This window comes from Pseudorca crassidens, chromosome 4 (assembly GCF_039906515.1).
Source record: "Pseudorca crassidens isolate mPseCra1 chromosome 4, mPseCra1.hap1, whole genome shotgun sequence".
In the NCBI taxonomy this organism is placed as follows: Eukaryota; Metazoa; Chordata; class Mammalia; order Artiodactyla; family Delphinidae; genus Pseudorca; species Pseudorca crassidens.
In genome coordinates this window covers 1,660,664-1,672,932 of record NC_090299.1, presented here as the reverse complement: position 1 = coordinate 1,672,932, position 12,269 = coordinate 1,660,664, and the positions used below count along the sequence as shown (strand labels likewise).

The 12,269-nt window shown below is 41.5% G+C and overlaps 1 protein-coding gene across 6 annotated transcripts in view; it reads right to left on the bottom strand.

Annotated features, from left to right (window-relative positions):
• Positions 1-11,981, bottom strand: part of FAM193A (family with sequence similarity 193 member A) — a 173,445-nt gene extending 161,464 nt beyond the window's left edge. For 2 of the 6 annotated variants that reach the window (XM_067734892.1, XM_067734893.1), the window contains exon 1: positions 11,781-11,978. The gene's annotated coding sequence lies outside the window, so the exon portion shown is untranslated. Of the gene's footprint in view, positions 1-11,780 lie in introns of all 6 variants that reach the window. The other 4 variants (XM_067734894.1, XM_067734895.1, XM_067734896.1 and 1 more) reach the window with 3 other exon arrangements.
• Positions 11,982-12,269: the final 288 nt, after the last annotated feature.

Below are 12,269 nucleotides of genomic sequence, written 5' to 3'. Positions count from 1 at the left end.
GTCCCGCCCAGTTCTAAAGTTCTATGAGTCTATGATTTGCCAATCCCAGCATTCCAGCCGGAACACTGGTGCGGGCACCAGTAAAGGTGCAAACGCATAAAGGAGCATCAGATCATGGTTTGCAGAGAGGCATGTAATTGGAATGACTGGTTGACAGATCCAACCTTGCTATTTTTCTTTTTAAAAGTGAGATACAATTGTTCTTTTAAAGGAAAGGAGTATATTGGGGAGTTCTCTGGTGGTCTAGCAGTTAGGGTTCAGCACTTCCCCTGCTGTGGCCCGGGTTCAGCCCCTGGTCGGGGAACTGAGATCCTGCAAGCCACCCAGCGCAGCCAAACGAAAAAAAATAACAACAGAGAATATTGACAGTAACTACAATTTAAACCACTTAATGAGTAATGCTGCTTTTTATGCTTTTAAAAACAGAAACCAACAACAATATTATAAAGAAAGTCAAGAATTCACTTATGGAATGTCTTTATCCAAGGCAACCAAACAGCTTTGGCAAAGGGCTAGTAACTCCCTTCTCTAAGCTGTCCTGAGCATCAACTAGGGATGTACCTGCACTGACAGGTCACCCCCTTCAGTAATCTCTAAAGAGGGGGCTAAGCTCTCAGCAGGAACTTGTAGACAGTGTTTCCCTTGCTGGGCTACTTTCACCACAGTGGAATAACAGCCAAGCACCTCTAGAGAAAAAAATTAGCTTGTCGCAAACTATTAAATAGTTAACGATCTCACTGAATTTTAAAATAAATATATAGGGACCTCCCTGGTGGCACAGTGGTTAAGAATCCGCCTGCCAATGCAGGGGACAGGGGTTCGAGCCCTGGTCTGGGAAGATCCCACATGCCATGGAGCAACTAAGCCCGTGCACCACAACCACTGAGCCTGCGTTCTAGAGCCCGCAAACCACAACTACGGAGCCCGTGCTCCACAACAAAGAGAAGCCACTGCAATGAGAAGTCCGCGCACCGCAATGACGAGTAGCCCCCGCTCACTGCAACTAGAGAAAGCCCGCGTGCAGCAACCAAGACCCAATGGAGCCAAAAATAAATACAATTTAAAAATAAATAAAATTAATATAATATTACTACTATATTTTAAACATAAGTACTAATTAGCTTTTGTAGAACATTCTTGAGGAAAATAAAAATCAATATTCCCATTCATAGATGAGGCAGCTAAAAATAATTAAAATTCTAAATCACTAAATGCAATGTGGTGTCCTGAATTCAATCCAGGAACAGAAATAGGTAATTTGTGGAAAAATCAGTGAAACCCAAATAAAGCCTGTAGTTAACAATATTGTACCAATTTTAATTCCTTAGTTTTGACAAATATACAAAGGTTAAGGGAGACGTCAACATTAGGGAAAGTTGGTTGAAGGGGCTATGAGAACTCTCTATACTAACTTGGAAACTTTTCTGTAAGTCTAAAATTACTCCAAAATAAAAAGGTTGTTAAAAAAGTCCTGGGTCATCGGAAGTTAAATTCCTTAACTTCTCATTCAGTTTCAAGATGTAACTAATAATGTGCTCAAATCAAGAGAAAAATGTTCTCTGTGTTCTATGAATGAGAAAAAGTTAATTTCCACAGGAGGTGTGATAGATAATTCAATGCCACAAATATTACTGGAATTACTCTAAGATAACCTAGAAACTAACATTGATTTGAACTGTTAAAAAAAAAAAAGTCTCGTAGGCTCATGAAATACAAATTATTCAATTTCAGCTCATTCTGGTTATATGGTCTCTAAAATAAAGTCACCTTGTGTCTCCATCTGTATTCAGAAAGCCTATAGAGTCAAAAAAAGTCCAACAGAGAGTCATACAATGCAGAGAAGCACCCCACACTAGCACCAAATAGATATTCAATTAGTAATCAAGCCAGGAAAAAAGGCCTCAAGTTAATAAACATATTCCAAATAAATGAAATACAAGTAAAGGTGCAAATATGAATATGAATGATTAATGAAAATCAAGCAGCTGTCTATAAGAAACCCACTTCAAATAAAAGTATATAGGTAGGTAAAAAGGAAAAGAAGAACATATACCATGCAAATACCAATTAAAAGAAAGCTGGAATGGCTATGCTAGTATCAGACAAAGCAGTCTTCAGAGCCAAGAAAACTACCAGGGACAAGAGGAACATAAATGAAAAATAGGGTCAAGTCACCAAGAAGACACAACAAACATAAATGTATATGCACCAAACATGAGATCTTCAAAGTACATGAAGCAAAAACTAAACAAACTGTAAGGAGAAATGAAGACATCCACAATTTTAGCCAGACTTCAACACTCCTCTCTCAGCAACTGACAGAACTAGTAAACAAAAAATCATCAAGAATATACAATTAATGTATAACTGATCACTCTGCTGTACACCTGAAATTAACACAACATTGTAAATCAACTATACACCAATACAAATTTTTAAAAGGAAGGAATATAGCATTAAACAAAAAAATCTAGCTGACATTTGAGAGATCACTCCACTCAATAATAGCAGAATAGGGACTTCCCTGATGGTGCAGTGGTTAAGAATCCACCTTCCAATTCAGGGTACACAGGTTCGAGCCCTGGTCCAGGAAGATCCCACATGCCGTAGAGAAACTAAGCCCGTGTGCCACAACTACTAAGCCTGCGAGCTGCAACTGCTGAGCCTGCGTGTCACAATTACTGAAGCCCGTGCTCTGCAACAAGAGAAGCCACCACAATGAGACGTCTGCGCACCACAACGAAGAGTAGCCCCCACTCACCGCGACCACGGAAAGCCCACGTGCAACAATGAAGACCCAATGTAGACAAAAATAAATAATTTAAAATAATAATAGCAGAATACACATGTTTTAAGTGCATAAGTAATACCAAGATAGACCATAAAAACCTTAAAATTCTTCAAATAATTAAAATCATAAAAGCATGTTCTCTGGCCATACTGGAATTAGACTAGAACACAGAAACATGATAACAGGAAATTCAAGAACATACTTTTAAATAACCTGTGAAACAGAAAGATTCAAGGGAAATTAGAAAATGTTTTAAACTGAATGAAAATGAAAGTACAACATACCAAAATTTATGGGATGAAGCTAAATTATGGCTAAGAGGGAAATTTATAGCATGTGTATATATACATATATATATGTATACACACACACACATATATATATAAAGATATGTATACTGAGAATATGTATATTAGGAAAGAAAAATAGCTTCAAATCAATAATCTAAGCTTCTACTTTAAGGAATTAGAAAAGAAAAATCAAAATAAACCCAAAGAAAGAAATAAGGCAAAGAATAAAATATAAAATTAAAATTAAAAAAAATTTTTTTTTTTAATAGTGAAATCAGGGCTTCCCAGGCGGCGCAGTGGTTGAGAGTCCACCTGCTGATGCAGGGGACACGGGTTCGTGCCCCGGTCTGGGAGGATCCCACATGCCGCGGAGCAGCCAGGCCTGTGAGCCATGGTTGCTGAGCCTGCGCGTCTGGAGCCTGTGCTCCGCAGCGGGCGAGGCCACAACGGTGAGAGGCCTGCATACCGCAAAAAAAAAAAAGAAATCAAAAAAGAAAGATAATAGAAAAAAATCAACAAAACTAAAAGTTGGTTCTTTAAAAAGATTATAAACTTGAGGAACTTCTACAAGACTGGCAGAAAAGAGAGAAGACAAATTGCCAATATCAGGAATCAAAGAGAGGACACAGACCTCCACAGACATTAAAAGGATAAAAGGAACACTACCGACAATTCTGCACACATAAACTCAGCAACTAAGTTGAAATGGACCAATTCTTTGAAAAGCACAAACTACTAAAATAGAAGGGAACGATTCTTAATTTGCTTTATGAGGCCAGCATTATACTAACACCAAAGCCAGGCAAGGACAATATAAGGAAACTACTTATGTATATCTTATAAAAAATAGATACAACAAAGCACAACAAAATATTAGTAAAGTGAATCCAGCAATTAATTTAAAACGAGTAATATACCACACTCAAGCAGGGTTTATTCCAGGAATGCAAAGCTGGCTCAATATCCAATAATCAAAAATGTGATCTACCACATTAACAGACTAAAAAAGAAAAAACACACAGTTATATCAATAGATTCAAAAACCACTTGGCAAATTTTAACACCTATTGAGAAAATTCTCAGCAAACTAGAAATAGAAACTTCCTCAACATAATAATGGGCATCTACAAAAAAACTACAATAGACATCACACTTTATTGTGAAAGACTGAATGCTTTCCCCCTAAAGTCAGAAACAAGGAAATTGTACTAAAAGCCCTATCCAGTGCAATAAAGAAAGAAAAAGAAATAAAAGGCATACAGAATAGGAAACAAAAAAATTCACTATTCACAGACACAATTACCTACACAGAAAACCTAAACAAATCCACAAAAAAACTCTCAGAATACATGATTTTAGCAAGATCAACAGACAGAAGTTGAACACAAAAATTAATCACATCTTTATATACCAGCAATGAATAAAAAGAAACTGAAATTCTTAAAAACACCATTTACAAAAGTTGAAAAAAAAATGAAATAATTTATGAATCTAAAAGACATGTACAGGATATGTATGCTGAAAACTATGAAACACTGATGAAAGAAATCAAAGATGTGCTATACATAAATTCTATCTCAATTTAAAAAAGAATCAAAGATAATCAAATAAATAGAAACACACACAATGTTCACAGACTGGAAGATTCAACACTGTTAACATGTCAATTCTCCATCAAATTGATCTACAGATTTAAGGCTACTCCTATCAAAGCCCAGCAGAATTATTTGTAGACCCAGACAAGCTGATTCTAAAATACATGCAAAAGCAAAATGACTAAATAGCAAAAACAATTTTTTTTTAAGTTGGAGGAATCACCTTGTTAATTTTTTAAGGCTCACAGTAATTAAGACAATGTGACATAGGCAATGGGATAAACCCACAGATCAAAGGAACAGAATACAGTCCAGAAATAACCCAGACAAATAAGGTTAACTGATTTCTGACACAAGTGAAAAGTCAATTCTATGGACAAAGGGTATCCTTTCAACAAATGGGTTTGGAACAAACCTGACAACTATATGGGGGGAGAAAAAAAAGAACCCCTACCCAAATCTGATACCTTATACAAAATTAACTCAAAATAAATAATAGATCTAAATGTACAACTATGGCATTTTTAGAATATAGGAATAAAATCTTTATGAGGTTTTATAAAAGAAAGAGTTCTTAGACGTGATACCAAAAAGTATGACCCAAAAAAATAACTAGGAAGCCGAACTTCATCAAAATTTAATTTTTTTTCTTTGCAAAAAAAACAAACAAACCCAAAAAACAGTTAATAAAGTATAAAAACTAGCTACAGGGACTTCCCTAGTGGCCCAGTGGTTGGAACTCTCTGCTCCCAATGCAGGGGGCCTGGATTCTATCCCTGGTCGGGGAACTAGACCCCACATGCATGCCGCAACTAAGACCTGGTGCAGCCAAATAAATAATACATATTACAAAAAAAAAAAAAGACTAGCTACAGACTGAAAGGAAATGTTTGCAAATCACAAATCTGACATAGGACTCATAACCAGAATTATAAAGAACTCTCAAAACTCAAAACTAAGAAAATAAAACAACTCAATTAAAAATAAGCAAAGTCCTAAAATAAATAAATAAATAAATAAAAATAAGCAAAGTCTTAAACACTTTACCCAAGAGTATACAAGAATGGCAAATAAACAAGTGAAAAGTGTTCAATAACGGTAGTCACTAGGGAGGGACTTCCCTGGTGGTGCAGTAGTTAAGAATCCACCTGCCAATGCAGGGGACATGGTTCGATCCCTGGTCCAGGAAAATCCCACATGCTGCGGAGCAACTAAGCCCATGCGCCACAACTTCTTAGCCTGCACTCTAGAGCACGAGAGCCACAACTACTGAGCCTGCGCACCTAGAGCCTGTGCTCCGCAACGAGAAGCCACCGCAATGAGAAGCTCACTCACCACAACAAAGAGCAGTCCCCGCTTGCTGCAACTAGAGAAAGCCCGCGCAAAGCAATGAAGACCCAACGCAGCCAAAAATTAATTTTTTAAAAATAATTGGCACTAGGGAAATGTAAATTAAAACCACAACACCACGACACACCTATTTATTAATGGTTAAAATAATATCTACTGACAATAACAAGTGCTAGCACGGATGCAGAGCAACTGAACTCTCATCATTGCTGGTGGGAAGTCGAAATGGTGCAGCCACTCTGGAAAACAGTCTGGCAGTTTCTTACAATGTTACCACATGACCCTGCTCCCACTCCTTGGTATCTACCCTAGAGAAATGAAAATTTACTGTCACACAAAAACCTGTACACATATGTTTTACAGCAGCTCTATTTATTATCATCAAAAACTAACAGAAGCCCAATGTCCACCAATAGGAGAATGGATAACTGTGGTACATCCATACAACAGAATACTACTTGACAGTAAAAAGGAACAAACTACTCATACCTGCAACAACCTGGATGAAAGTGACTCTCAAAGTGACTAAGCTTAGTGAAAGGAACCAGCCTCAGGAAGTTACATACTAGGGACTTCCCTGGTGGTCCAGTGGTTAAGACTTCGGGTGGGGGTTGATCCCTGGTCGGGGACCTAAGATCCCACATGACTTGTGGCCAAAAAACCAAAACATAAAACAGAAGCAATACTGTAACAAATTCAATAAAGACTTTAAAAATGGTCCACATCAAAAAAAAAAAACTTTAAAAAAAAGTTACATACTGTATGATTCCATTTATATGACCTCCCCAGAAGACAAAAGCACAGTAAGTGGCTGTCCAGAGTTTAGGGGTGGGGGAAGAGTGTGACTGCACAGGAACAGCAGGAGGGAGCCTTTCTGGGTAATGAAATTGCTCTGTATCCTGACAGTGGTACATGAATCCACGTGTGTTAAAGTCCAAACAACTGCACATCAAAAAATATAAATTCGGGAGAGTTCCCTGGTGGCCTAGTGGTTAGGATTCCAGGCTTTCACTACTGTGGCTCAGGTTCAATCCCTGGTCAGGGAACTGAGATCCCACATGCCACAAGCCCAATATACATACATACAAAATGTATTTTACTACACGTTAATTTTTTTGATTAGCGTACAGTAAAACCCCTTAGAAAACCTCTCTGGCAGTATCTACTAGAGTCAAACCACATGTATACCTAGCAAATCCACTTAGGGCATATGCTCAACAAAAAGGAACACTCTTATCCACCAAAAACATGTACAGGAATGTGCATATCAGCTTGATTCATATCAGCCATAAAATAAAATAAGCCAAACGTCCATCAACATCAGAATGGATAAATTGTGGAATATTCACGCAACGGAAAACTGCACGCCACGGAAGAGAATGACGACTTGCTACATCAACAACACGGATGCATCTCAAATATAATGTTCAGCCAAACAGCACCAGCACAGAGTACCTTTAAGTGAAATTCAAAAACAGGCAAAACACGTGAGAAAGTGGTAGGGATGACGAGGAAGAGAACAAGGGCACATTCTAGCATACTGGGAATATTCTTTATCTATATTCTGTATGTTGAAATATTGGTCCCATGTGTGTACACATACATAGAATATTGTATCACAGAGATGCTCTCTGCAGCTTTACCCACTGTCAAACTTAGCTAAATCACATAAGGTTCTAGATCTTTACTTCCTCAGGTCACTAAGGCAAATGTGCACTAGATAGTAATGACTAAACCTCATTTCGTCACGGCAGCTATTTCTACAACACAGGGAAAGCCTCTAAGTGCATCCCAGTATACCCCAAGATATATAATCATACCATCTGACCACAGGATACACTGTATGGTGGCCTTTAAACATTAATAACATTATCTCCTTCTTGCCACCTTTTCAGCAATGAAAGAGGATTTACGTTATTACAAATGCTCCCTATACTACATGTTTCTCTGACTTTAAAACTGTAATATCACTGTTCGAAATGTACTTTGATCCCTACCCCAAACAGTTTCCTTTTATAAACCTCTAACAGCGTTACAAAAATAGCCCTAAATTCCCATTTGAGCTCTCCAAAAGTGTAAATTTTATGTAATTTGATATCCCAACAGCTAATAACACGGATCAATTTCCACAATACAAAAATTTTGGTAAATAATATGTGTATGACTTAATTTTGCACACCGATTCAACTACAGAATTCTGATGGTATAGATATTTTTATTGTGTGTAAATTCCTAAATGTTTAACTGTTAAAGAGTGGGAAAAGGCAAAATCAGTTTTATTTGAAAAAGCAAAATTATTGGTAATATAAGGTTGTAAAAGTATCATTCACCTTTTTGTCCATAAGTAATATTCATTGTAGAAAAGTCTTAAAGCTTGAGGCATGTGCCAAAAGGAAAAAAGAAAGCCATCAGAACTTCCACCACAAAATATTTTGATGTGTATACCCTATCAGACCTTCCTATGCAAATATATATACACACAGACACTTTACAAAAATGGCCATGCCATGCCGCCTGCAGGATTCAGTTTTCTTTTTTTTTTTTTGGCCATGCCATGCGGCTTGCAGGATTTAGTTCCCGGACCAGAGATTGAACCTGGGCCCTCAGCAGTGAAAGCGTGGATTCCTAACCACTGGACCCCCAGGAAATTCCCACAAACACTGTTTTCTATTTTGTAAGCTTTTCTCTTTCTTAATACATCATGAACACTATGCAAATTACATTTTAAAACAGAAATGCAAAAAAGTAAGATATTTTCATGATATCCTTCACCTACCAAGTTTTTACTCAGGGCTAACCCTTTATTGTCACATTAGAGCAGACCAGCACACTAGGCTGTTAAGAGTGGGACTTGTCCAAGCCGCATATCATCATTTTTACATCATCATTTCACAAGTGGGAACGCTTCATCAATAACATCCTGCAGCAGAGTCCTATAAAGCAAGCCAGGTCAGCCTCCTGAAAACAGCCATCAAGCACATGCACAGCACTGAGTGCCACTAGGCACTGTGTAAGCACCTTCCAGCCTCCACGCGTTTAATTCTTCCAACAACCCTAGGAGCCGGAAGCCACACCACCTAGAAAACACCGCCTGTGAGGCTCTGCCTGAGGGCACAGAACCTAACAAATTTGTGTCCCCTGAGCTTTGTACACCAGAGTTTTGTTGTGGGCCAAGAACTCTATAAGCTAAGTTATGTTTTCCTACTTATCCTACAGCCCTCATTTCTTTGTAGAAGCCACCTACATGCAAAAATGCCCTCTTTGCCTCAGAAGCCGCCTCTGATGAAGGTGGTCCTGGGTCTAACGCTCAGTGCTGTCCCCAGCACACTGGGCAGTGGGCCTAAGACCCCTCCTGAGAATCAAGACAGTCCTTACACTCTTACTTCTCTTAGACACCTTCTGCCCCGGTGACCCAATATGAAATGGAAACATGCACCCCAAGAATCATAAGCCTCTCTGGGAAACGGAGGGCCAGTACCCATTCACCATTACTTGTTGACAAACGCTGTCTTGGGTGCCTGTTCTGCCCTAGATAAGGTGTCCCAAAAAGCTCACCATCTGTAGGGAAACAATTCAGAGGTTTCAGAATTACATGAAGAATGTTTGTGATTGGCATCACCCTGTTACCATAAAAAGTATCTTTGATGCACTATTACTAAAACACTTGTGAAGAAATTTTAAAACTAAAGACATAGCTTTAAAACTTTAAAATATAGTAAAAGAGAATGTTTTTAAAGGTTCAGGTCACAACTCAACAGTACATAAGTAAAATAATATTAATAATTCATTAATAAAATACAACCAGCATTTTATTAATGAAATTGAACGAAAAAGAAAAGATCAAAAAGTATCAGAGTATTGTTTTGTAAAACCTGCTGTGTGAGTGTGTGTGTGGTATATTTTATTGCTGATAGTGGGTCATGGTCAAAACTCTGGATTCATAAGTTTAATAGAAAACAGTCTTGTCAAACAAAAATAATACTAGGTGTATGGTTGTGTGAGTTCAAAAGTGTGATTAGAATAATAACTGAGGGCTTCCCTGGTGGCGCAGTGGTTGAGAACCCGCCTGCCAATGCAGGGGACACGGGTTCGAGCCCTGGTCCGGGAAGATCTCACATGCCATGGAGCAACTCAACCCGTGCACCACAACTACTGAGCCTGCACTCTGGAGCCCGTGAGCCACAACTACTGAGCCTGTGCTCTAGAGCCCATGAGCCACAACTACTGAGCCCGTGTGCCGCAACTACTGAAGCCGCGCACCTAGAGCCCGTGCTCCACGAGAGAAGCCACCGCAGTGAGAAGCCCGCGCGCTGCAACGAAGAGTAGCCCCCGCTCTCAGCAACTAGAGAAAGCCCGCACACGGAAATGAAGACCCAACACAGCCAAAAATAAATAAATAAAAGGAATTATGGAAAAAAAATAGAAAAAAGAATAACTGAACGGTTATTTTAGCCAAATATTGCAAAGTAATGGAGAATTATTAAACCTGAAATAATGGTATGAAAGGCTAGCATAAGAATTTTTACTAAATCAATAAAAATGGGTGTATTTTACACCCAACTACAGCCAATATTATAAACACTTTTGTAAAGCATTTGTTTGGGCAGACCTCCCAGCCTCCCCTCCCCAGCAGCAACAAACACCGCCCTTAATTTACACTCCATCGATGCAAATGCATAAGCCTCACCCTGGATCCCAAGAACTACACCTGTTTCACTCTCCAGTGTACTGGAAAATGGCAACCTCCAGGGCTACAACCCAGCACCCAAAACAAATCTGACAACATAATCTAAAGGAAGCTCCAACTGCAGAGAACACTGTGTATTCGTATAATAGTATAAGCATCAGAGAGCCATGCCATATGCAATGATTTCTTATCTGCTCTCACTACATATCGTTTCCAACACAACATTTAGAATCCCGCATAAAACAATTTCTGTCTCGGAATTTGGTACACAAATAAATACTCCTGATGAGGCTTTTGTTGTTACTGTTGCAAATGTCTTTAAAACAACTTAATTTAACAGTCCTAACAACATAACTTTTGAAAAAACGCATTATCTTTCAGGAGACAACTGAATGAGTGGAAATGACTGCCAACTGCATACCCACGTACCAGTACCGTGTCTTGTAAAGTGTTGTGACCAAGAGCGGAATAAAAGTGGCAACAATCCACAACTGGCAGAGGCAGTGTGTGCTAGCTGCCTTCAAAAGCAAAACAGAAAAAATTACTACGCAAATTCCTTAAGTTCAAACCCTAAATATATACCTGGGTAACCAGACGACCAATTACCTCTAAAAACTTTTTAAAAGCAGAGGTGAAGAGCCAGGGCCGCCACCTCCGAAGACTGTCAGGTATCTTTCAAACGACCGTTTTGGAGAAGAACAAGAAAACTTCTAGGAGGCACTTCCCGATGATCATTCGCCAGGCGTGGAGGAGGTGGGCACCGCAAGGGAAGCCCCGCTCGTCACCTGACTCACAATTATTCTGGAATTGCACCCGAGTAACCTCAAGGACGACCTCGGCGCGGGGCGACACAGCACCAGCCCGGATCCGTGACAGCGCCGTGCAGGTGGGCAGGCGGTGCCGCGCTCCCGGGAGATGCGGCACCTGGCGCGCTGCAGTCTGGCCCGAGGCTCGGGGCGCGGGTCGGCGGCGCCTCCCACCCCGGCCCGCGGTCCCCGCCGGCCCCGCAGGAGGCTGTCAGGGCGCCACCCGCCCGTGGCCCCCGCCCCCGCCCCACCGCCGCTTACCTCGAAGTAGCCTCCGGGGGCGGCGCCGCCCGCGCCCGCGCCGAGGGGCCCGTTGGCCGCCGCCGCGCCGCCCGGGGCTGCCAGGCCCGTGGCCTGGGAGCCGCGCAGCGCCGCCGCCGGGCCGGCCTTGCCGCCGCCCGCGCCGCCGTTGCCACCGCCCGAGCCGCCGCCGCCGCCCCGCTTGTTCTTCCGGCGCTTGGCCCCGCGCTTGGCGTCGGCCGGGCTCATGGCGGGCGGGCTGGCGGGCGGGGAGGGCGCGGAGCGGGCGCGGGGCCGCGGGCGGCGGCGGAGGGCGGGGAAGGCGGGGAGGCTGAGGCAGCGGCGGGGCGCTCCGGCCGGCCGCGGGCGGGGGGCGCTGCGCGGGGTCGCCTCCGGGCGGGGAGGGCCGGGCGGGTGGGAATTGCGGGGCGGCCGCTGGGCGGGAGCAACGGCGAGTCCACCGGGCCCGGCGCCGCCGCTGACCAGAGTTAGAGTCCAATATGGCGGACA